Raw genomic sequence first — 27296 nt, forward strand, 5'->3', positions numbered from 1 at the left:
TCGACTTCAAAATTATTCATGATATTAGGCAATATATAACCGCTCATTTTTCACACCTAAGTTCTCCTACACATTTTTACAAACTATTAGGCAACAAAATTACAGATTTTCTTTGAGCACAGCTATGTGGGAAATGAAGAAGATGCAATATTCATGACTGTATAAAACTTGTATACATTATATAAAACCTAGAGATACTGAAGTTTTCCTCTCACATAATAGATAGATTAAACGTAACTCAGATATAGGCAAATACATGTCAAAGAAACAAGACACATGTGGCTGTTTAGTGAGAAAAGACTTCAAATGGTAAATATTTTGTAAAGGAAAAGGTGTTTGTGGGAACTGAACATATTGCACCGTAATTTGTGTAGCAGTTGATTTGAGAACAGTTTTTCACTTTCTGGTTTGCTGGAGGCCTTTCTCCTCCTCACTTTCCACTGGCCAAGGTTTCTCTTTGTGTTGTAGTTATCCTTCCTTTGAGTTCCTTTGAAAAACTTAGGTGGTTTAAAATGACATGCATTGCGGTATATTAAAAATATAAAATAAAATGAATTCTTTTTACATCTCTAGAGAAGAAGAAAGGAATGCATATATATTATAATTGTCTCTATTCTTTATCCCATCCTTAGATAGTTGTTCCAATAAGAATAGTGCTTCTTAGGTGTCTACTTGAGAGATCGTTGTACCCAGTCCCTCCCCAAATACCCATTTGAATATTAATTTGAAATATGAATCCATTCTTCATTCAAACAAAAAAGTTATAATTGGAATTTAAAAAGATACTTTGGGACTCTATATTTGTGATTGACCATATAGGAAACAAAAGAATCCCCTAAATTTCTGCTGACACACACACTTTCTCTCACACTCACACTCACACACACTTTTTTTTAGGTTTTCACACCAGAGTCTAATGGAATAACTGCCATTAGAGGTATTACCTAATTGTCAGGGGTCTTACTGTAGAAAATTTCACCTACAATTTTTTCCATGCAACTCTAGAATTCAGTATTTTTCCTAGGGTATTTAAATACATGTGTGAGGTGCTTATTCAATCTCATATTCATTTACTCACTTATTTCTTTTTATTTATTTATTTATTTATTTATTTTTAATTTATTTATTTATTTTTGGCTGTGTTGGGTCTTCGTTTCTGTGTGACGGCTTTCTCTAGTTGCGGCGAGCGGGGGCCACTCTTCATCATGGTGCGCGGGCCTCTCACCATCGCGGCCTCTCTTGTTGCGGAGCACAGGCTCCAGACGCGCAGGCTCAGTAGTTGTGGCTTACGGGCCCAGTTGCTCCGCGGCATGTGGGATCTTCCTAGACCAGGGCTCGAACCCGTGTCCCCTGCATTGGCAGGCAGATTCTCAACCACTGCGCCACCAGGGAAGCCCTACTCACTTATTTCTTAAACAACTTTAGGACCTCTAGTCTATGCTAAGAATTTATACAAAGTCTTATAAGTACAAAATTGAACTTCTCCCTGGTGATCCAGTGATTTAGGACTTGGCACTTTCACTGCCGTGGCCCCAGTTCAATCCCTGGTTGGGAAACTAAGATACTGCGAGCCATGTGGCCAAAAAAAAAGTTCTTATTTACTTTCTCCTTAGTAATTTTGAAACAAATTATTAGAAATAAAGGAAATAATAAATGAAATATGTATTATGTGTTAAAGGAGCACAGAATACACAATTTTTATGTTGTAGTGTGGCAAACAGAACATATGTGTGTTCCCCAACTGGGACATGGTGTAGTCTACTCACCTTCTCTCTAGATCAGTTTCTCTAACTGTAAAATTGAGATCACAATTCCTATCCCTCAATGTTATGATCTGGATCAAACAGAAAGTATCTAAGACATAGAGTAGGCACTCAATAAATGTTCATTTTCCTCTGTCACCCTCCTCACCCTTGCCTTGAATATATGATGTATAATCCACCTACTGGTTGACTGGTTTATTTCCAGACCTTGACCAGAGGATGGAGTTATATCTGAAAAAAAAAAATGTGAATGGTTCCAGGCACAGCAACTCCTTTTAGCAAAATCTCACCAAAAGAGATTTCCAACAAAATGACAGATGGTTCCAGGTTCAGCATGGCATATGTTGAGATTAATGTCTATATCAAATAATATATTAGCCACCCTCCTTCTCTTTCACAAATGCTGTAAACTCAAAGTTCTGTTGCAGCCTATGAGAACTTGGGGTGCAAACTGTGCAAAAAGTTCTCCAAGGGGATCTAAGGAGTTCTTGCATCTAGGAGCCACCTGAGTACAAATCTATTGGTTGTTCAATGTATGTCTCACAATTCAAGTCAACTAGACTTTGTGGCCCAGCAGTGGAATTGCAGAAGTAAGGGAGAGATTTTAAAAAAAACAATGAAAGAATGCAAGTTTTGTCTTTGGCTAAATTAACAGAACTTTGCATATATTATCCTGAGATGCGTTCAGTCACATCTTGCTTGTTTCTCAGACAAGAGCCCCAAATTTATCACAACTTGTGAATAAAATGTGGGTAGTGAGAAAAGGACATGTTCATTTGAGGCAGCTGAAGCTTTCTTGGGAAGTCACATAAGGCAAAACACTCCCTGCTATCATACAGGGTGCTTCTTATTTCTAGGTGATAACCAACCAAATTTACAACAACCCAAATTATTTACTTGAAGACCTCTGATAGGAGGAAATTACTATTACCTGAATAGTAGGCAATAGTATTATCCCAATTTTGATAACTCCAATCAATGAAAAGTTCTTTGTTATGAATCAAAATCTTAACCCTTCATAGATTGTTCCCTTCCCGTTGTTTTTTATGTAGTTATCATGTCCCCCTGGAACTTACTATTTCCTTGAACTTACTTATTAATGTTTCCTACATGAGGAATTGTTTGGAGTCCACTCATGATTGGCATTAATTTCCCTCAGACAAAGTCATAAAGTGTGATGTGAACATAGTACTAAAGCATGATTTGATGGGCATGGAATGGAGAGTCCACACACTTTAATGCATTATTCAGTCTGAGATAACTTTTACATGGCACCACTATTATACTGTAGACTCGTACTGACTTCATAATCAACCAAAATCCCTAAATTGTGTTTTATTTGCTTCATCTGCTGTTAATTTATATCTTTTCAATCCTGAGCCTAACATTTATTCAACCAATTAGATGTAGTCTATGGTTACAGCTTGTCTAGTTCATTTTATACCCAGATCCTGTCAAACAAATCCAATTCTTCCCTAATACATTTTTTATTTTAATATTCCATGTGTAAGCAAACCCACTTTTATTTGAATTTTCAAGGAATATGTTATTTCTTCCCAACGATTGTATTTTAGACCTTTTAATTGAAGGGTTAATGTTTTTCTGAAGGAAAATAGGTAATGTGATCTATCGAAATCTCAGGACTTACAAACTTGGAAAGATTTGGTATTACAATGTTTCAATGTTTCCAGGTGTTTGGGGTTCAGTAGAAAGCCTCAGTCATATTTTGCCCAAAGCAAGTCAAATTTTTAATTATGTGTAATAAATCCAGGCATATTTAATACATATATTTCATGATTCATTTACACTTCAATCACTACGTTGTTATTTTTGAAGAACCATTTGATGTCTGTAAGCCCTTTGAGCCTTTAAAATATGCTTATAAAACCCAATCCCTCCCCACACACATACACACACATACACACACATATACACATTATTTGAAAATAGATCATTATGTTTTGCCTAGGGTAAAAAAAAATCAAATGCCTATACTTGAGGTGTGGCTTTAACCTTTATATAATACTTGGCTACATATTATATTCAGCTAAAAATAGTCCTATCTGAATCCTTTGCTTAAAAAATACATTAAGGTTTAAATGTTTTAAATGACTATTTCAGAGACTCATATGGCTAACCAAACAGGCAAAAAAGTGTTAGCTAAAGGTCTAGAAGAGATTTTTATCAGCCCTACGTTTCGTTTTATATATCAACTTTCGAACAGAAGCATGTCAAAGCCCATCCCCAGTCCTATCTAAATATTCCTGATATTTAGAGCAAAATATCCAACTGCCTGCTGCACTTCCCCAGTTGGGAGCTCAGATTCAGCATGCCCACATTAAGAAATCTTTTATTTCCGTCACCGCTGCTACTCACACCCTGGCTACCATCATCATCACCCTCCAATAATATCCTTTTCCCCTTTCCAGGTTTCTAACCCTGTAAATGCTATTAACCATCTACCCAGTTGCCCACTTGAAAACCTGGCAGAATTATGGGTTGGGGGAGGAGAATTCTTACATCTTAGTCTGGACATCACCTCCTTTATGAAATCTTAGGACTTCCATCTCCCAAATACTTCTATAATCCACCCAATTTTCTTCAATCCTACTGCCGTAACTTGAGTGCAATGCAAACATTCATGTCTGAATTACCTTCATAGAATTCAACACACTAAATCTAATTGAAGAGCACCAATATACTCCCAGCTCTTAGAGTGTCGTCAAATATACAATCACAAAGCTAGAAAGCACATTAGGTAGCTTCTAGATGGACAACCTTATTTTCTAGAGGAACAAAGATATAAAGAGCTATTATTAATTTCCTCTCCTCCCATCCTCCTCTTTCCTCACATGAGAAAATATTGTTACTGCATCAGCTTTGTTGGAAAGGTTGAGGGTTATGAGAATTTTAAGCAAATTGTGTTTTAGGACCTTGCTCCAATACGACTTAGACATTAGAAATATGAATAATTTCCAACAGATAAAACTGCACAGCCAGCTGAGCAGACCTAAGGCACTATTTGGTGGTAGCCATTCAGGATGCACTCAAGCACATTATCCTTGGGGGAGTTGTTGTTTTACCTGCAAAAGATATAGAGTATACCACAAATGATAGCATTTAAGACTGTAAGGCTTTATAATTCAGCTCTTTTTTCTTCCACCCCAAATGAGAAAGATGGGCTATCCTAACATAGTGCAACACCCAGAAGAGGAGATTTGACAAAGGAGTAAAGAACATCTGTTTGGGGAAGAAAGCTGAGCTATAGAGATGGAGAGAAAAGGTACATTTCCTTAAAAATCCTGAATTGAGTCCTGCTTAGTACTTAGTGTGTCTAGTCAAATGATCTGAAGTCTTTAAAATTGCATTGCCTAATCTGTATAATCAGAATTTAAAAATTTGCTCTAGCCATTTCACAGGCGATGATTAAACTCATAAATGATAATAATTTTAAAAATTGTTTAAATGTAAAATAAATAATGATTCACAATTCTACCTGAGTCCACTTCTGGGAGTTGGTGCTTATAGCTGATTATAAAATGAACAGATATAGGTATTTGGATGCCCAGGTCAATGGGGCAAATTCTACATTTGAAGATGAGAAAGATGAAAGCAATTTCAGAATTCATCTGTTACACATAATTTCTTGATGTAACATCAATCTTTCCTTAATACTCATTGTTACCTGGAGTTTTGGAAAATATGCATTTAAAGAGTTAAACATGTAGCCTTGTTTTGGTATACAGATACATTAATAAAATTTCCCGGGAAACAGGAGATTACTTCTCATTGACCTCTGGCCTTTATAAAAATGAAAGGCCACAAATAATTCCAAAAGTGATGAATTAACTCATGCATTTTCAGGAATTATTACCTACCTTTATTTTCAGTTTCCTACCTTTAAGCATCATCAAAACAGGGTACCAGTTTAGGCATTGGAATGGAGTAAAAAATTAACTCAAATTTTATATTACCTACTTTACAGGAATTCCTTCTCTGAGCATAAACGGATGAAAATATGTGGTTATCTTTAAAACATAATGGCAGTTTGAAGTAATTCTCTATGTTATCATTCTAAGGTCATTTGCTTTTTGTCCCTATTATCAATTCTTAAAATAGCTTATATAATATACTTTGCAATATCATCTGAAAAAATATTATGTTTTTACCTTCACAACATCAATGGAAGGAAAAGTGTTCTCCCAGTTTCACAATCTAGTACTGGAATTTTGTGGCAAGAGAAATTTTTTGTTTTTCTTCTTACTTTTTGGTAACATAAACCATTTTAATCTCATAATGCTATTTGGAGCAATTGGCCACAGACTAAGGTTTGATGCTGCTGGAACCACAGCAAAACTATCAGAAGCTGTCTTTCTATCTCATGGCTGAAAATTGGGAATCACAGCTCTAACCTTCAGGAACCATAGATTCAGAAACGTGCTCTGGCATTACTGTCCTCATTTTACAATTCTTCTGCCCTGGAGATCCCCAGGACCAGTCATGGGGGGTGGTCTCTGGGAGAAGCCTTGATGGCATCTTCACCCAAGGGGTTCACTAATAGCCCCTTGACTCACATGGGAATATCCCCAGGAACTCCCCCCACGACTAGGAGGGGTGTGAAGAAGGGTTCATTCTCCTAGTGTTCAAGCCTAGACTCTTGACCTAGTTAGTAGTACTTCCCTAAGTGCCATCTTCTTGGAGCCAAGGTGCCCCAGAGGCATTGGACTTTGCTTTTTAAAATCTGTTGCACCAGAAACATCATCATATCTTATAGGTAATGCTACCTTCTCTCCCATACCTAGATTCACCCAAACTTTTGGAGAACCAACACATGTTGAAGGGAGATCCCTAGCCAATCCCTCCGGGAAACAAAAAGAAAGAGCACTGATAACTAAGGGACCCCTGCTCTTAATAATATATCAGTTATTTACTTATGAAATAAGTAAATTAATTATTTGTACTATACAGTACAAATAAGTAAGAGTCTATAAGATTAATTGATTTAAGAATACATGAAGATATATCAACTATAATTCCCCTAAACACAATTTTCTATTTTATTGTAGACCTTAAGAAAATTTCAATCTTTAAATGCCACTTGCCTCACTTCTAATTAAAGTGACAATGCAATTTATCATTCAAATCATGCTATTTTGAGAATGAAATGAGGCACTAATAATAATTGCATAGAAAAATGGATGTAAACCAGGACTTTTCCCCCAAACTGGAATGTCTGGTCACTCTAACTCTACCTAATGGAGAAAAGAGAAGTGACTAGCTTGGGGAATGAGTAACTGGAGGAAAATTAAATATTCTGCTTGGGGTTTGGTAGAATCACACTGTTCCATAAAATCATCTGACAAAATGTGTCATGGGAGATAGCATTTTTGTTATCTTCAGGAAAAAACAATACATTTTTGACACAATTGCACTTGTTTCAACCTGCTTTTATGTTTCACTTATTTTCATATCTGTATCCTTTATTGCTTCATGGTAAATACCTCAGATAGTTTTGTGGATTGTTTTTTGAAGTATGGTAAAGAACTGCTGGAAAGTAGATTCCTGATTTCCACCTCAAAACCTCTGAGTCAGAATCTCTGAAAGTGGGGCCCAGGAATTTAATTTTTTAAACAATCATCTCGACTGATTTTTACGCCATAGCCTGGAAGAACCACATTGTATAAAAAATGGAGAGTATTTTGGGAGAAAGGCATGTTTCGATTGGGTGGAAGGTTTTTGTTGTTGTTATATAACTGAACCTCCTTCGTGTCAAATACAGTCAATTTTTTGTCATTTGCGGTAAATATGTTTTGTAAAGTTTCCAGGAACAATGAATTAGAGAATACTGAACCATTGCTTCCAAGGGAAAGAGAGGATTAGGTTCCTGTGAGCCTCGGGTCACATTTTTACCAACCGATCAATATATAACCTTGGTTTACGTGGGTTTCTGTTTAAAGACACCTCGTTTACCATACTGATTCACTAACATTGAACTCACCACCAACAGCATTATAACTCATGCCTGCATGGAGCTGATCTAACACACGAATTTTCTCTGTAAGGCACATCACAGCCTTCTTGCCCTTAGGGACATAGACAGCACTTCAGCATCATACTTGGAGTCTGTTTTGGACAGTGAAATAACCAACAAAAGCCACAAAAATGAGAAAAATGTGGCCCAAATAGACTCCATGAAAACCACTTGTTTACAGTGTGAGAGCTGAAACAAGAAGGCAGGGGGTCCCCTTGTTCCACCTCAGCTGGGAACATTCACAGCCAGCGACTCAAATCACTTGCTGCTCTGCACGTGTTCTTGAATGACCATGAAAGCACTATGAATATTGATTTGGAGGGGTTACAAATGATTCATAGCGAATAGGCAAACTCACAAGTCTGTAATCCGTACGTAATGAGGATTGACTGTAGGATGTTGCCCCTAACTCTGATGTGCATCTTTACTTACAGCTGGGTAACCTAAGTAGATTCCGAGTGGCATTCAAGAGGTAAATCTAAAATGGAGAACAAGAGACCGCAGGAAATATAGATTAAAAAGATAACTTTTCAAACTGTTTTCCCACAAGCAATGTGTGAGCTTTGCATGTTCTCTAAATCCTCCTCCGCATTTGGTGCTGTCGCTATTTCAGTCATTCTGATAGGTGGGTAATTACACCTCACCGAGATTTTAATTTGCATTTCCCTAATGGCTAATAGTTTGGCAGTTTTTAAACTGTTAAACATGTGACTACCACCCTTGAGCATTTATTCCAGGGAAATAGAAACTTTGAATCCTCCCCCAACAAACACCTGTATGTGGATGTTCATGGCACCTTTATTTGTAATAGCCAAAAACTGGAAATAGTCCAATGTCCCTCAATGAGTGAGCAGTTAAACAAACCCTGGTACATTCTACCATGGATTACCACTGAGCAATAAAAAGAAAAACTACTGGTACACACAACAACCTGAATGAATCTCTAGAAAGTTAGACTGAGTGAAAAAAGTCAGTTTCATAAATGTTACATACTATATGATTCCATTTACGTACCGTTCTTGAAATGAGAAAATTACAGGAATGGAGAACAGATTAGTGATTACCATCGGTTAAAAAGAGGTGGTAGGAGGGAAGGTGGGTGTGCCACAAAAGGGCATCTAGAGGGATGCTTGCAGTGATGGAAACATTCTGTACCTTCACTATATCAAAGTCAATATGCTGGTTGTGATTGTACCATGGTTTTCCGAGGTGTTACCATTGGGCGGAAACTGGATAAGGGGTACATGGGAGCTCTCTGTTTTATTTCTTTCAGTTATGTGAATCTAAGATTACCTCAAAGTGAGAAGCTTAGTGAAAAATAATGAAGGAGAAATACTTTCTCAGATAAACAAACAGATAACTTTCCTTTTTCCAAGTGTCAGTTGATTCTTGTTTACCAAGTAATTTAACAAGCTCTTATCCTTTAAAGAGGCTAAAGAAAGGTTGTTAGTTCATATGACACAACATTTTTTAAGATGACTTACTAAAAAATATATACCACACATACCACTTCTTAAAAGCAATAAACTTTGATAACTTTTGATAGTGATAATATTGCAGATCTATCATGTGTTCCATCACTGTACTAAATCAAAAATTTAATCACCTAATTTTCATTTCAAAAAAGTTTTCACATGAAGCAATATATATACACTAAAGTGAACAGTATTAATGTAATTAAAGTAATTGGCTCTTTTCGAATGAGGAAGCTGAGGCTCCACTCATATGTGAAGGTAGATGACATTGTTAATACTGAAGGTTTGGTTTGCAAAGTAGATGCACAAAACCAGGATCCCATGATTCTGTGCAAATCGAATCTCTAGGGCATAAACAAAGTTTTAATATGACATCTGAGTTCATCTTATCCACTCTCTCCATATATATATATATATATATATATATATATATATATATGTGTGTGTGTGTGTGTGTGTGTGTCTGTGTGTGTATACATATGATTTTTTTGATACATAAGGAAGGAGCTGAGAATAATTATGTAGGATACACAGAATAAGACTTTCTTTCTGAAAGGGAAGAGAATGGATCTTTTCACGTTAAGTCTTGTATTAGTTTCCTAAGGCTGCCGTGACAAAGTGCTACAAACTGGGTGGCTTAAACAACAAAAACATATTGTCTCACGGTTCTAGAAACGGGAAGTCTGAGATGAAGGTGTTCATTCTGTGAGCTGTGAGGGAGAATCTGTTCCATGCCTCTTCCCTTAGCTTCTGGGCATTTGCTGGCAATTTTTGGCATCCCTTAGCTTATATATCTGATCTCTGCATCCATCTTCTCATGGTGCTCTCCTTATGACCATGTCGGTGTGCAGATTTCCCCTTCTTATGAGTACACCAGTTATATTGGATCAGGGTCCACCCTGCTCCAAGAAGTATGACCTCATCTTAACTAATTACATCTGCAGCAATCCTGTTTCAAAATAAGGTCACATTCTGAGGTACTGGAGGTTAATTACTTCAACATATGAAATTTGGAGGGACACAATTCAACTCATAACAGATTCCTTCCCCCATTCTTATCCAATGAATGTGATAGATAAAGCTGTCAATAGGTTATCAAATGAGGTAGGTCCAAGGTACAATGGTAGAAAACTGTCCTAAACAATAAAAAAAGTAAGCAGTCATCTTAATAGTTATATTTTTGGGGTTATTTTATCTAATTCAAGAGAAGTAAACTTAAAACTCTAAATATTCTGTATTTGTAAAATGCTTGTGATCAACCCTATAACTTTCATTTGCACTGATAATAGAAGAAAATCAAACATTTTCTAAAAGTTATATTAGTTCCTTTCTAAATGTTTTGAAAGTGCCAATGTAAAGTTTTTTCAACTCTTTAAGTGTAGGTAGAGTTGCTTGACCAAAATTTATAGATTTTTCAATCAGACATGCTTTAAACAAACACTCTAAATCAAACCAAAAGTTATTGAAATAGGAATATCATCAGAATTGCTCCCAAACTATTTATTTTAGGGAAGCCAAATATACCAAGAAGTAAAAACAAATATCAAAATGTTTGTTACTGGTCAGTGCTTCTTTATTATGAGCACATTGTTTAAAAGTATACATATTAAAGTTTATGGGAAAGTTATGTGCTACACTCAAGCTGACTTGTCTCTATAATATACAGAGCAGTAATAAATTGAGAAAAAAAATCCAAGTTGGTTGTTTAAAACTGTGTAGACCAGTGTGTTGATTGACTACAGGGTTTTTTCCCCACTTTTGAAGCAGATATGCTGACATCCTGTATACGTATCCTGAGATGATTATTCAAAGCGCAAATTAATGTCATACTCCACACCTTCAAACCTCTTCTGACTCTGTTTCTTTTGCCCTCTCACTCCTGTACACATCAAAGCTGCTCTGTAACAGGAGTAATGGAACTTTGGTACCTAGGGAAGATGAATGAACATTTCTGCAGAATATTACTGTTGAGCAATGAAAAGACTAAAAATGGGTGGGTGGCTTCAATTGTAAGTTGGGGGGAAAAACACATTCTAAGAAATCACAGGGCTTGGTACCCATTTGGAAAGATAGGAGCTATTTTTAGATATAAAGAGGATGTGGTGATTAATATGAAAGCTAAAGCCATGTAAATCCAAATGCAGCAGCTGAATATCAAAAGTGTACTGTTAGACATTAGCATTCTTCCAAAATATGGGTAGGGAGAAGAAATTATTTTCCATTTTTAATCCAAAAATGGCTTTCAAATATCAATATAATTTGGAGATATTGTATGTTATTAGATAGAGAAAGTGATTTCAAAATTTTATTGGTGCAAAATACTAAATATGTAAAGTATTAAAAACAGCTTTCTAAGAGAATTATGTATTTTAAATGTTGGGAGTAGCTAACTCCTAAATGTCAGTCACACAGGTATAATGGAGATGGAATTCTTCTGAGTCTTAGTAGTTTCTAAATATTCCACCAATTCACAGCTATCCACTTTTCACAGATGAAATCCTGGAGCTGTTGACCCAAGTCAGTTGTTGTTCTGAAAATACCACAAATCAACTCAAGAAATACCAGGACTGTGTCCCTAGCCTTGCAGTGGCCCATTCCTAAACTGCCTTCTCAGACCTTTAGCTCTCTCCTCCTCCTCTCCCATCCACTAATCAATTTAAGGTCACAGCCCTTCCCTGCTAGAGCTTAGGTTCATTTTAAGAAGGTTTCAATTGAATAATTAAAAATTAGGATATATTCTGTACACTTCCAGAAGAAAGGAAAATGAAAGAAAATAATTTGATAATGTAGCATAATGAAACAGACCTAGATTAGAAATTGCAAATATTAACCTCTCCAAGTCTTGTTACCTGTTTAACTATAAAATATGGGTAACGATTCTTACCTCCCAAGTTGTCATGGGAATTAAATGACACTATACGTAAAGATTTTGGTGAACGCTACCAGCAGCAGTATTATTACGATTCTGTAAATCTGTGATTATTATTGTTGGTTGATGACACCACTCTGGCTCTGGTTAAAATCACAGATTAGCTCTTCACAAATTATAGGTGTGAAGTAACAAAAGGCAAAGCAACAGTTACAGTGTGCCCAACTGTCTTCTGGCAGCAAATGGTTTATCAGATCTGAGCACTCCCTTGATAACAGCTTCCACTGAGGGTGACCTCTTTTCTTCACAGTCTCTTCCCATATGAAGCTAGATGGTCAACACATTTAATATACTTTATCAAGTGTGCATGCAGTTATCATCATTTTGTAACACTGGCTTATTTATTACTAAGGAATTGGAGGTGAAAAATCCTTTATCTTTTATAGTCTCATTTTTTTGTTTAATATTATATCAAAAAAAATCTCCCAATGAATCTTTTCTCTGAAGCATAGGAAAAAATTAATAAGAAAATGCAAAAGATACCATGTTTATTTTATAGAGGCGATACAATCCCTCGTTTTGTATCTCTTCTAGTCAAAATATGTCTAATCTGAGCCTTACCTTCTCCATTTGATCTATCGTATCTTTATACGATTATCCATTTTGTTTGTCATTATCCATTATTGTTTATAGAAGATATCTTCTGTCTTCTACCTGATGACTTTGTTAGGACTGAACATAGATAACCCGTCTCTGCTGACCCCAATGTGTGCAGACACTGTAGCTGAAATTGTTCAGCTCAATGGGCATAACTCTCTCTCTCTCTCACTTTCATTTTCTCTTTTGTTCTTCGCAATAGAGAGATATGTAAATCCATCAATTCATCAATCCTAAGAACCAGTGCCACAGCCCTAAAGAATCCCTACCACCCTCCTTATATTGACCTGGCATTCAGGATTTTACGGAAATAAGATTATCATTCACTTAAAGCAGTTGCTTTTTTCACATTCTTTCTGATGCAACACAGAGAAGTACCTGAATCCCTGTCTTATCATAGCAAAAGGAGAGTGTGAAAAGACTGCAGGTCACAGATATAAAATACGTTTCCCTTTGGGAAAAGACACTGAATGGAAAGGGAGATGTTTTGGATTCAGGATTCTGATTCCTTAGGTTCTAACTTTCCTGAGAAAGCCAATGGACATTCTATTTTATAGTAAAACCATGTAACCTGAAAACTATAAGGACTGAAAAAGAACTAAGGAAAAACTTTTCAGAATTGAAATTTGGTACTAAAGGGGGAAAAATCCTGTTAAAGAGAAATTATAATGATGATCACCTAATAGAGAAAAGCAAGAACCAAAGCTTGTCGCTACCCAAGGGTAGCAAATGATAAGATACAGAGAAGAGACTGATGGCCTTTGAAAGTAGAATTCTTGATCATTCCATTTTGGGACCAGCATAGTATTTTCTTAACTACTTTTCTAGGGTTTAAAAGTCTTCAGAGGCTCCTTCTTCTAACATATCTATCAAGCTGAGTGGACTTTTTAAAAAATCTATCAGTACACTCATTTAAATAAACAAACCCTAACCCCTAAAACAACAGAAACATGGTGAAAATATTCCTAAACAATTTTCTTGTTACTGGTATTAATCTTTAAATATTGCTATTATCTGCTCTGCTCCAACTTGTATCACTTCTGTGCTTACTGGGTGAAGAATAATTTCTCAGAGAACCTTTCTACACAACTGTTGGAGGACGAGGCAGTTTATAAACCACCATGTCACTGACAGTGTAAAAACCTGAGCAGAGGGGCTTTGATCTAACAAAAGACACCAGGCAGTCCAGGGCACTGTCCCTCAATGCCAGGTTGTAGATTAAATGAGATTCCCAACTTGAATATAAACTGGATAGAAATTGAAGACTGGACCCATATACCACCCAAATATTTTGATGTTTGGCATTTGAACACTTTTTTGGTAAATGAATCACTCTGTCATTTTAGAGAAAATGATACCATCTCTGCTAAATCAGCAATCAGGTTTTCTTTTCTTTCTTTTTTTTTTTTCAGAAGAGTTTTGTAAGGATAACACCAATTTGGCGTACTACAACACTTAGATGCTTTTATTTTTCTTGTTCGCGTCTTCCTATAAGTTGGTCTGTTGACTAGGAGACACCATCATCTAAATACTCGGTGCCTTTCTTTACCCTCAGAAAAGATAGTCCTGGTTCACGAACCACTTTGACAGTCTTTCCTGGAACATTCTGTATAAAGTGCAAAGTGTTGCCATTTGCATATTCTACTGTCAGTGTGAGGTGATATGTCCAGGTATTGAGTTTACAGTGGTAATATGAATAAGTTCTTTTTCTAAACTCGAGGGAGACTCTCAGTGATGAAAGTGGCACAGAGTGACTCCGACGGAATAAAACAGAGTTATCAGGGTACTCTGTCTGGGGCATTATAATGACTCTGCTGGTGACAGCTTGTCTACTGCCTGGTGGTATTAGTAAAGAGCACTTTTTCTGGGGGAATTGTTGCGCTGGCTTTGCTTTCATGTGATCTGCCAAGGCATATACCCTGTCAAATTGAGTCACTTTGCATTTCACTACGGACAAAGGTCCCTTGGAGAATGGTACCTGGGAGTTTCACTGTCCCAGTACTTTGTTTTTGTTCTCAAGAGGAACCTGTAACCATTTAAAATAGATATTTGCCTCCACCAGCCAAAGAAAACCAGAACCAGCTCATTTACACATTTAAGCTTAATTATTCCTACCTCGCTGAGCACAAAGCACATATATTTAACAGGGTGGTACTGGAATATATCTTCAGGATATAGTTGATCATATTGGTAGTAAGGTCACATACTTCATGCTCAGTAGACAAATCTGAGAAGTGATGGGTGCAGGACTGGGAATTTGAGAGGTATTCTCAAGAACAAGGAACTCAAGTGGGCTTCTTTTTAATGCAGCAAAACTAAACTGTTTAATTCAGAAGTAGTGACCCAATTTAATCTTATCTGAGGTTCAAAACAGCTTATATCATTTGTTTTTTACAATTGTACATTTTGTTATCCTATAAGGTTAATGAGAGGAAGTCAAGGTTATAATGAGAACTACAAAAGGGAAATACCACACTAAAGTCTGTTGTGTTTTTTTTTGTGGTGATTTGACCTAAAGAAAAGGCACTTAGATTCTGAATTCTCATAAAAGCTGATGCTTAATAAGACTCACGATAGTAGTTGTGAGAAAAGCTAATCTTTGAAGACTTTCTGCATAATTTTTTATATCAGGGAGATTGGTTGATTTAGATAATTTACCTTGCAAATATACATTTAAATTCTTACTCAGTAAGCTAAAAAAAAGAAAAAAATTCCAGAGTAATTAAATCCTGTTTATCGATATGATGGCATGGCACTATCATGCCATTATTTCAAATAGAAAAAGGTAATGAGATAGAGAGTGAGAGGAAAAGAAGAGAAAGTAAAAGACGGGTATTCTGGTTATAGAAGCTCATTAATTTATCTCATATAGCTCATTTATTTAGTTAAGTGACCAAAATGCTTACTATGACTCATGGATGCAGTTAATTTGAAAACCAACATATTAGTGAGTAATGTCTGTCCAATTACACCTAAAAGCCCAGTCCACAAGCAGCTGACATGTGACGGGAGCGATACCTGAAACTCGCCAGACGGCTACCTTTTCCTTGGTTTAGGGCAGAAGTGGGAGAAACACAACACAGCCAGCAGGACATAACAAAGGTCCTAAAGAATATTCAGCAAAACAAAAGGTTTCTACCTCTGACTACCTCTAGGTGGAAAGATTTTTCAGTATTTTCAAAAGATTAGGTAATAAAAATATTCAAAAAGTAAAAGAAGGCAAAAGAGTATACAAATTTGCCCAGATCTGCAGAGAGAAACATGAGCTTTATTCCTCTTTCCTCATATCTCACTTCTCTCCTTTACTGTTTGACTAAAGAGAGCAAACTGTCCACAAGCTGCTGGATGGGAAATTGTACCTGATTCAGCAATACCAGGACAAGAGAACTGTGTAGAGCTGCGAGAGTGGGGAATCTTACTGAACACACTTCCTTGGCATCCCTCTGAAAGATCCCCTTTATCTGGGCAAAAGTTAGCTACAATTTCCTGATATTGCTTATACAACTCCTTATATTCCTTATACAATTTCCTTATATGTAAAAGGGAAGAATTGTTGCAACACGTGCTCCTCTATGATGCTAATAAATAGACTAGCCTTTCACCTGCTCGAATGAGAGGATGTACTGAAGGGCGTGATGAAGCGGATTATCTGTTAATAAAAATGAATGAAGGTATAAATGGATGTATGACATATTCTGCATTTATGAGAAAGTTCTAATATTAATTGAATGGTGAATAAAGGAGAGTAAGAACATGCAAAGAAGAGAGTCAACTTGTACAATCCTTTAAAAAAATCAAAAAGTTATAAATCACCAACCGCCAGGTCAACTAATTAAGCCTCCCATTAATTTGGAAATAAAAAATCTAATTTTCACTGAACCATCCAATTCCAAGGATTAACTTAAAAGTGAACCATTTTGGTATTCTAAGTGTATTCTAAGTGAGTGTATTAGCTTCTTACTTTCAAGAGGGCAAAATGCATTTGAGGACCTATATTCTCATGGGCTCATTCTTACTTTGGTTTATTTTAGTAGAGGGTTGGACTAGAATTTAAAGTTGTTTCAGGGGCAAATCAAAGCAGATTTACCTGAAGAAGAGTCATGCGAAGTAGTCATTAGTTAAAGCAAACCAAACTAAAACAAAAGCTGTTTTGGTTTGGTTTGCTTTAGAGGAGTATAAGTTGGAACAATTCTTCCTTTTATATATATGACTCTTCTAGTTGATTTTCATTTTCTTATAACAACTTTTATTTTCATGCTACCTGTTGCTCTGAGCAAAAAGCCATAAGTTTCAACCAATTTATTTTATCATTTGGTGTATTTTATTGCTATAATTTTTAGCTCTAAAATATATCTCCTTAAATGAGTGTGCATTTTTATATGTGTATGTGTGTGTATACATATATATTTTGAACTATCATATATTTGAACTAAATAATAGTATATATATTTATTTTTATACCATATATATATACACACAGACATATATACTATCACTTAATTCAACATAACATAAAATCACATTATTTAAGAGTAAAAATGTTACAATATTTTATCCCCACTTGATAGCTTAATGCAGCACTTGTGTTTTGAAAATAAGGTGTGAAGAATATATTCCAATAATTTTCACTTAAGTTCAAAATCCACTAAAATTATAGGAGCTGCCTTAAAGCTGCATAGTATGTGGATAGAAGCAAATTTTGTCATACACAAGGAGAAAACAGAGACTGAAGCAAATTCTCAGCAGCAGACATCCAACATGCCATTCTTTTCCTGCCTCAAGTGAATCTAGCCTGAAAACACACTCACACATGCTTACAAAAGAGGACAATGTGTCAGAAATACATTCCCTTAGTTTTGTGGTATTTGCTAATTAGATTATTTAAAAATCTGCTATTCCACAAATATTTTAGGAGGTACCTCCTAGAGATAATTATTAAAGGATTACTGGCCATTTACTGTGGGCCAAGCAGGATGCGAGGACCTGGGATAAGATCCTACCATTTGGTAGAGTGTACAACATTATTTTAAAAGTTTCCATACGATGTTATGTAAACAACTTAACATTTATACAAAGTGTAAGAGTAATAACAGAACTTCTTCTCCCTATGCTTAGCTCACTGTAAAAATTTATACCAAAAACACCCCTACACATATGCGAGGAACACAGAAAACACATTCACACAAATGTCTTATGCATAATGTAAGACAAATTTGGAGAGGTGTAAGGATACTGGAGAAACTGAGGACCTGGCAAAAGTGTTTGAAAATTTGCACAAATATTTTATGTAAATGTTGTCATTAATCTCAGGCATCAGACATTTTTCAGCTTCGAAGATGCTACCCAGAAGGGAACTACACTCTCAGCATGCTTTCCCACTTGGAGAGACATATTGTCAATGTAGGAAATTGCCCAGCTGATATCCACAGTATTTTACGACAGGGAAGTCTGAACTGAATAGTGTGGGCCTATGGAATTCATAAGGGGCCAATATGATCATGGTAAGAATGGGCAGAATTAAGGTCAGGCAAGGGGTACCTGTAAATGACAGTGTAAAAAGGTGCAGGAAGCAAAAGGAGATGGCGTGAGGAAGAGAAGAAGTAGAGAACAATTACAGTGCCCGCTCCTCCCATTAACAGCCAAGAGGGCTCTTGCTGGAGCTTCTTCAGCTATTTTTTATTATGAATTTCTAGCATCAAAACCCCAGCACCAACTGCAGTGGTGATTTTTAACTATGCAACTTCTGCGTCCATGGAAATTGTCACTTTTCCAACCTGTCTACTCAGACGATCAGCCATGGCTGTGTCCTAATTGAGGTGAGGAAGGGATAGGTCAGATCCACAGATGTGAATATGCAGGTCATTGTGGCCTGAGACAAGGCTTGGAGTTCCTCTCTACCTATCCTGTAGGCCAGTCAATTCTGACTTGGAAGACAGTCCATTAACTCTTCAGATGACTCCACCTATAGTTTCATATACAGAGTTAGGTGCTTCTGTGCATCTAGGAGCATGGATAGCCTATACAGGTGTTTCTGAAGTCCCTGAGGCAGGTAACACACTTATTTTAGTAATGTTTATCCAAGACTTTAAGAAACATTCAGATAATTGCAAATGCAGCCCCAGCCATCCTGTGCATTTCAAACCATAACAGCACATGGAAGTAGACTTTGAGCAGTAGATTTCGTTGAGAATTTTCTTGTTTGTCAGGTAACTTTTCTCTCTTGATACCAGGAATAGGTAAATGAGTTAAATTGAACAAAGGTATTAAGTGAAAAGGAAAGGAAACAAGATAGCTGTGCATTAAATAAAGCACAATCATGATATGCATTGCTGGATCACAGTTTTGAAGATCTATAGCTACAGTGGGTAATAAATCTGTCATGCAAAAAGTATTTATACTAAAGATCCCAGGAAAAGGAAATAAAAATATGAAAAGATTGCACTGTGAGTCTTAAAAACACCTACTGGAGCCCTTTGTCTTTTTCTTTTACTTGGAGATATATATATACACGTAATGAAGTATAATGGAGGTATATATCTGATAGTCTCAGATGTGAGTATACAGTAAGTGACATACAACACAATGTTGGAAATATGTATAGATTTTCAGAACTGAGACAGAGCCAGTCCTCCACTTTCATTTAATACTATTCTCAGTGTTAGAACAATGTTTCTAACTCTTCAAAGGGAGAAAGGAAGAAGAAAGAAACATGTAACAATAAAGTTCTGAAAAGGGAAGCTGAGGAGGCTCATCCAGTTTCTTCCCTGGCAGTTTTCTTTAGGTAGATCATATGGTGGATATGTCAGATCTCTGAAATGTCTAGTTTAAAAGGATCAATAAGTAAAGTCAGAATTATTTTTTTACAGCTCTTTGACACCACTCTGCTCTATATCCTTGGTCACAGAAACCTTTTCTTCATCAGGTTATGTGGTTTGTCTTACAGTGGTCTCTTTACTTCTGGAGCAATAGTATTTAATAGTAAACAGTAATATTTCTAATAACTATGGAGTTATTTATATTTCATTTGTTAATACTGAAATAGCCCAAAAGTACTATTTGAGTCCCAGTAATATTGCTATTCTACCATTACATAATCTTTGTTGCATCCAGTTAAAAAGAAAAGACTCCAATTACTGACACATCTTCAGATGGTACAGTGTGTTCATAGGTCACAATGCTATTTTGCTTATGCATGTACAAACTTGGCTTTCTCTCTCTTTTGTTCCTTTTCAGCCCCATCTCTTTTCTTCTTTGAAGTTGTTGCCTTCTTCATCAAGCAAAGTGAGAATACTTACCTAAGTAGGGCATCACTATTTACCATTCCTTTGGTGTGCTCTGAATAACAGAACGTGCTCCCTAAGCCAGAGACAGGCTCACTCCATCCTGTGTAGGTCCTGTTCCTGCTTCCCCACACCCAGGCAGTCGAGCTTATTTTATGTCAGAGACGCTTCCTCCCATAACGCTTCTGGAAGTTGAGCAGCGTTACCAGAAGTGAAAAGTAGGCATTATTCCATGCTTTTGATAGCCCACCTTTCTACTCATTCAACTAACTCTTACTGTGTATGTAGTATGCACTGGTCACAGTGCTAAGAGACAGGAATGAAAAAAAGGCAAATAAGGTATAGTCCTTCTTTTCTAGGAGTTCACAAACTTGTGAAGGCAAGACACACAGACAAGCTAGTGGCACCAAGTCAAAGAGTTAAAAAATTAGACCTCTGTTGTCAGATGGTCTTAACTTTGAACCCTGCTTACTAGCTGTGTGACCATGGGCAAGCTACTTTGTCTTTCTACACATAAATAAATGCAGGTGATGTCAATACCTATCTCCCGTGTTTGTTGTGAGAATTTGACGAGCTTATGCAATTAGCACAGTCCATGGCATGTGATTAGCTTTCAACAGTGATGTGATGTTATGATGAGATGGGCTCAGGATGGGTAAAGCACAGATTAATACAACAGCAAGGGAGGGGTGTCCACTTAGAGACATTTAGCGATCACCTCTGGGGGTTGCTCAGGAAGGTCTGGTCACAGAGTGATATTTAACCTGTGAAGAAGAGTTAGAAACACACAAAAACACTTTCCTCCTCTTTTGTTGAGAAACAAAAAACAAACAAACAAACAAAAAACATTGGTCTCTTGAATTAAACTTATTCTCAGTTGATGAAGTTAGGTGACCAGGATGACTCAGTGCAGGATTATCGGTATCTGTGAAGCATCAGAGCACAGGCATGATGCTAATATCTTTTGTCATTGGCTCCTACTTGCAGGTGCCTTCTCTACCGTTCAGTCATAGACGATAGCTAGGAAGATAAATGAACTCGGGAGAAGCAGGGAACAATACTGCAGTTTTTTAATCTGTCACAGTTCTTCCCCCACTTCAAAGTTGACTTGACAACTGCATTTATTTCACATTGCAATTGCTACAGGTTAATAATATTGTTTTATCAGGAAACATTTATCTTGAGGAAGAAAGTTATCCTAATGCAGTAGATAACTTATCCAAGGACAAAGAGAAAGGGGGCTATGTCTTGAGGGTAATGCTAATGCCTGGCATGCTATAAAAATAAATGAAATCTGATTAACACTGTTGGGGAGAAGAATAAGTCATAGCTTCTATGAAATATTATTTTCCTGATTGGAACCATTTCCATTTTTTGTCAGCTTAAAACATTGTATTAAAGATGAGATGACTTTAAAATGGTGACAGATATCTCAGGCCCTATGATTATAAATGGTTGTTATAGGCTTGTAATCCTGAGGGCTTAGTCTAAAGTATTTTCTCCATAAATTGAAAGAGAAACACACTAGGAATTCAGAAGATTTTAATTAAATTTGTTCAAAAAAATTAAATGGGAATTTTAAAGCCTGGGTCACAAAGCATTTTTGATAATGAATTTAATTTATAGAAGAAATTTCTTAGCAAATTTGGTGATGCCAAAAAAGCCTTCACATGCACAATATATGTTTTCACAGAAGCATTATTATTAATTACCCTGCTTTTACTAATTCACAAAGGTTAGTCCATTTTCAGCTTCATTCAAAAGCGTGTTCTTAAACCTACCTTCTAAAAAATGGTAACAAATGCTTTTTTATAGGAGAAAAATAGACTACAAAGGGTTGGACAGTACGATCTTATACATGAAACTAATTTCTTTTCAAAAATAATTCATTAGTGTATATAGTGAAAGCAGTTTGGGCCAGAAGTAAAGAAAGAATGCATAAAAGCAAAATTTATTTTGAGTAGGGCAGCTGAAACACATCCAGTATAAAATCATTCATTCTTGTTTTACTGTAAAGTTGCCTGTAGCATCGTGAAGCATCCTCAGAACATGTTACACAACTCTGCAGTAGCAAAACTAAGCCATGCAGAGGACAGTGTGAAAGCTGGGATGGTGCAAAAAAAAGTAGGTGCTGGTTTATAGCGATACAGGTGTGGTTTCAGTAGTAAATCAACCCACTAATAATTATAATAGCTTGTATTTATGCAGATCCTTTCTTTATGAAGCCCAAATGTGTTTTTAAAATATAATTCTGTTAATTCAGAATGCACCCCTGTGATTAGGAAGGGTGCAGGTTTAATTAACTCTATTTTATGGATGAGGAAACTCGCAGTGTCCTCTCTCTGTTGATAATGTGCTGGATTCAGTATTCTTTTCTGTTGCTAGTTTGGCCTTCGTAAGGCAACAGTAGGTCTCAACTGATCACCAAAGTGATGACTGAAAATGCGGACGATGAAGGGAGAACAAAGCGGGTAATTACAGGAAACTGTACATTTTGGTATCAGCCTATCCTTTGCTGCATTTCCAGTGCAATTGGCTAACACAAAAGGTGGAACATTTGCATTGGAAAATCCCAAAGATGGTGTTATTAAAAACAAAGCAAAACAAAGAAGCAAGATATCAATAACTGGATTGTTTTAGATGCACCCAAGCTTTGATGTACATAAATCAAAAAAGGATGGTCCTAATGTATTGTTATAAAACTTAATTTTTTTAGTCATCTGAAAAGTGGAACACACTTATTGAAAATTAGTCATTCAGTTTATCATGTGTTAATTCTTCAGTTGGCTCTGAAGTTTCTTAAGAGAGTAGGAAGAGAATAAGATAACAAATTCAGAAGTAAAAAAGGTGGTGGTGGGGAACCTAACAATTGTCTGTCTTTCCTCACTCTCAGGGAACTTGTACTCTTCGTCCATCCTACAAATGTTTACTTTGTGCCAACCATTAAATAAGAACCCACTGCCCTGCGGGGAGACTCAAGCACTCTTGTTTAGTTTGTTTTGCTTTGTGTTCTTTTTTCTTTTTGAAACTTATAAAATGGAATCCTCTCTGAAACTTCTGTTGAAAATATACAATTTATGATTATGTCACTATGGTTGTGCGGAGTGGGAGAGTCATAACGCAGAGCAAAGTTGACCATTTCTTTTAAATATGAAGTGAAGAAAGACAATTTCCACATTGTGAACCCAATGGCCCCTTCCCCCACCCCCTGCATCACACCGTGAGGTCATTTTTACAGTTGGTTTTTCAAACCAATTCATTTATTCATTCATTTTTATTCAACAAATACTTACTGAGTATCTGTTATGTGTGAGGCAGTGTTCTACAGAAGCAACAGCACAGACGTGGCTTTACTCTTATGAAGTTTATAGTCTGGGGTGTGACGTGGCATTTTGACAATAGAATAATTCATACATGCAGAAGCTTAGCAACTTTGATTCTGAATATCTGGAATGGTATATCAACTGTATACCTAATTTTTAAAAAATGGTTTTTATAACAAGATTGATAGACTAGGTCTTTAGTTCCAAGCAGCATTAGGAAAATGCCTCAGTGAATGGTGCCTTCCATCTTATAGTCTCTTGTGAAGACAATCAAAATGTCATTGACAAAAGCAAATTTACCAGTGAGAACATGGTCATTCCCATGTTTAAGCAACAATCTTTCAGTTCTGTAGAAAGTGTAAAACTGTTCTATTGAATTTTCTGAGATCTGAGGGTGTACATTTCTTTGTCATCTCAATATGGTGGCACTCTTGGAAAAAGATACTGACATTTCAAGAAAAAGTCACATTGGTGACCCCTTCCACCAAGGTCCCCACTGTTGTACATGGTAGGGCTGTTGTAAAAGTCCTTTTAGGTCATTGCAATAAATCACCTGTTTTCAGTGACAGTTGTTTGGAACATTATTTTCTGCAACCATTTCAGAGGAAAAATAAGTTCAGATTTGGGGGATGAGTGAGAAATGGATCAATCAGGATCCAATCAGAAAACAGAATCCACTTGGAAATTGAAAATAGAGGGAGTTTGGGCTGGGCAATGGAAAAGCCAAAAGCAAACATGAATAGTGAGGCAACTGAGAGTTTATCAAAGCAGGCAGCACCCCGCCCCCAATATCCCTCCAGACACTTCCTAGTTGGAAGTCAGCTGATATATGGGTATCCAGACAGAGGGGGGATCAGCCCACCTGTGATACACAGAAGAACACAGGAAAAGTCAGTCAAGCCCAGCATTGCCATAGAAAAAGTTAAGAAAAAAGACTTCTTACTGTTGAATAGAGATATCTACACAGACAGATGAGAAAAGTGACTGACATATTCTTAAAAATGTTTAAAAATACTCTGTCTTGAAGGATAATGAAAATATTAAGTAGGAAATGAAAAATATTAAATATAAAAATTAAAACATTAAAAATTAGCTGAAGAGTTTAATGACTGAAAACAAGATAAGTAAGAGCATCAGCAGTTCTGTACACCAAAAATAACCAGTTAGGAATTATAAATAAATTTTTAAGAGATCACAGGTATAAGATAAATAAATCAAACCCCTCCCCACATTATGTTTATTAATTTTTTTTATTTATAAAAAATGAGGGGGGATATAAGTAAAGCAGAACACTACCAAAATCCTTATGGGGAGGAATGAAAGCAGATCTTAATGAATAATACATACATTGTTTCTGGATGGCAGTATTCAAAATAATATTTTTTTTCCACAAATGAATGCATGGTAATACAAATATGAAGCAAAATCCAAACAATGGTATTTTTGTTTGTTTTAACTTTTGTTTGTGGAACTTATATAAATTTGTTTATGAATAATCTGGAAGAAAAAGTTTTAAAAAATAACTAAGTCATGTTTATAAATATCAATGATAAAGTATATTAATTAATATTAATATATAGTAAGTAATTAATAAAGTATATTAAAATTAATATATAAATATTATAAAATGTTAGTAAACACCCCAAAGCTATAATCACTAAAATAGTAAGATTTCCTTGCAAGACTAATGAGGTAAATCAGTGGAGCCAAATAGGAAGCCCAATGCACACACCCACATATACACTGATATCCATAAAACTTAATATTTTAAAATAAAATGTCACATTACTGAGAAGGAGGAGTTTCAATCAATAAATGGCATTAAACATGATGGAATATTATGAAATATTAATATTTATAACATTGGAAATCCTTATTTTTAATTGAGTGAGGAAAAGCAGGATATCAAATTATATCATTAAATAATAATCTATGTGTGTATAAAAACAAGTAAGCTCATAAAAATACAAGAAAAAAATATTTCACATATATGAAAAGTCTTTAATATTATTAATATTCTTAAAGACAGGGCAATTTGTTTTCTTCTGCTTTCCAAGTTAAGCCTAAGATTAAGATTTGGGGCACATTCTTAAAAATAGGTAAAATATGTCGAGTCCTTAATAAGATTTGGCAGACAGTGTTCTAAATCAGTTGACCTGATTGAACTCACTTAATTCTCTTAACTAACTTGCAAGAAACATGTTCCCCTTACCCCATCGTACAAATAATGAAACACAAGTCTAGGAAGTGTTGGCAGCTTGTGGAAGATCCCACAGTTACAGAATAAAAGATGCAGGATCTGGGCCTGAGGGAGCCGACTCCAGAATTCACTCAACACTGCATGGTACCATCTCCATCAAGAGGACGGCATGCACATTCACTGAGGAATTTTAGCTCTTAAAAAGTTCTATAAGTTACATGTTCTCATCCTCACCTAGGAAAACTCAGTTGACTATGTTAAGTAGTTTGATATGTGATCATGGTATTTCTCTGATTCAAAGTGAGTCTTTTCAGGCACCATTTACTCAACATTAGGGGTCGGTTCACTTCTTCTAGTCCAGGTGTGCGTCTACAGGCTCCTCCTTGACCTTGAGCTCTCACGAGCTACCACCCTTGTTCCTGAAAGTTGAGTTATTTGTGTGCTCTAGACTGTGAAATTAGAGCCAGTTTCTATGGGAACAAGTTTTATTCAATCCAGAAGGGCAGTGAGGAGTAATTTGTAAATGTTACAGAGTGAAGGAAAAGTTAGCCACACAGCATATCCTCAGTAAGAAACACCATGTCTTTCACTTCCTTTTATCCTTTCAGAAATGTTGCCTTTTAATCCTGTGGAGCTGAAGGAATTGCAAAGTCCTTACCTGATAAACTTAATAAACTCGCTCCTTATCCATCTTCATGATATCTAAAACCAAGGAACAATTTCTCCTCCCAGAATATAGGTTGATGCTCTCTCTAGTCTTCCTCATCCCCTGAAGTAGACATTACAGTTTTAGAATATATAGAATGAATTACTCTAATAGGATGGTCTTGAATCTTTGAGAATGAGCAGGAAGAAGGAATAAGAATTGATAATTGGGAAAACCAGTAATGTTATCCTTGTCTTTATTTCTGGATGTCCATGCTTTCTCTGTAGCCCAATTCAGATTGTAATTCAAAAATTAGGAGGAAAAAACCTAATACATCATATTTTTAAGCCTAGCTTTATACATTCCTATTCACTGTTGGACCTTTAAAATATATTAAGAGCAATATTTTCTTTGTAGCCTACATTTTTAAAGGTAACAATTTATAAGTATCTTTAAAAAAATTTTAGAATAAATGATATAATCTCCTGTAGAAACCAATACCTGACAAAATATTTCAGTATTACCAAGAAATAATAGTTTCAGTGCATTTTACCCTAAAAGTATTTCATATATTTGAAAAATAAATATTTGTGTCCATGCTATCAACATAAAAACCACAATGGATTTATAATAAACTAGTAAACTCCTGAAATTAAGGGGATTTGTGGATACATGAAAATATTTTCCAAAAGTTTATTTTGGAAATCAAAATAACTATCAAACACATGAAAATAATGTTTTCCAAGGAGCACTCTTTTCCAGTTATCCTTTCTTTACATTTCCTGCAATTTAGAATAATGACATTTAAGAGAATAGATAAATTATTTCATTAGGACATGAAATCAATGTATAAATTATTTTATTAAGAGATGGAATTACATTCTTGGTTTATATTAATAGAGTAATAGAAAAGTAAAAATATATCAGCTGATTTATAAATGGAATTGGAAGTGAACATTTCAACATAAAAGTAAGAAAGTTATGCCAAAAAAAGAAATCCCCAAAACAAACGTGCTTATTACCTTAAATGCACCCAGAATTACATTTTGACA

This window comes from Balaenoptera musculus, chromosome 2, assembly GCF_009873245.2.
Source record: "Balaenoptera musculus isolate JJ_BM4_2016_0621 chromosome 2, mBalMus1.pri.v3, whole genome shotgun sequence".
Classification (NCBI taxonomy): Eukaryota; Metazoa; Chordata; class Mammalia; order Artiodactyla; family Balaenopteridae; genus Balaenoptera; species Balaenoptera musculus.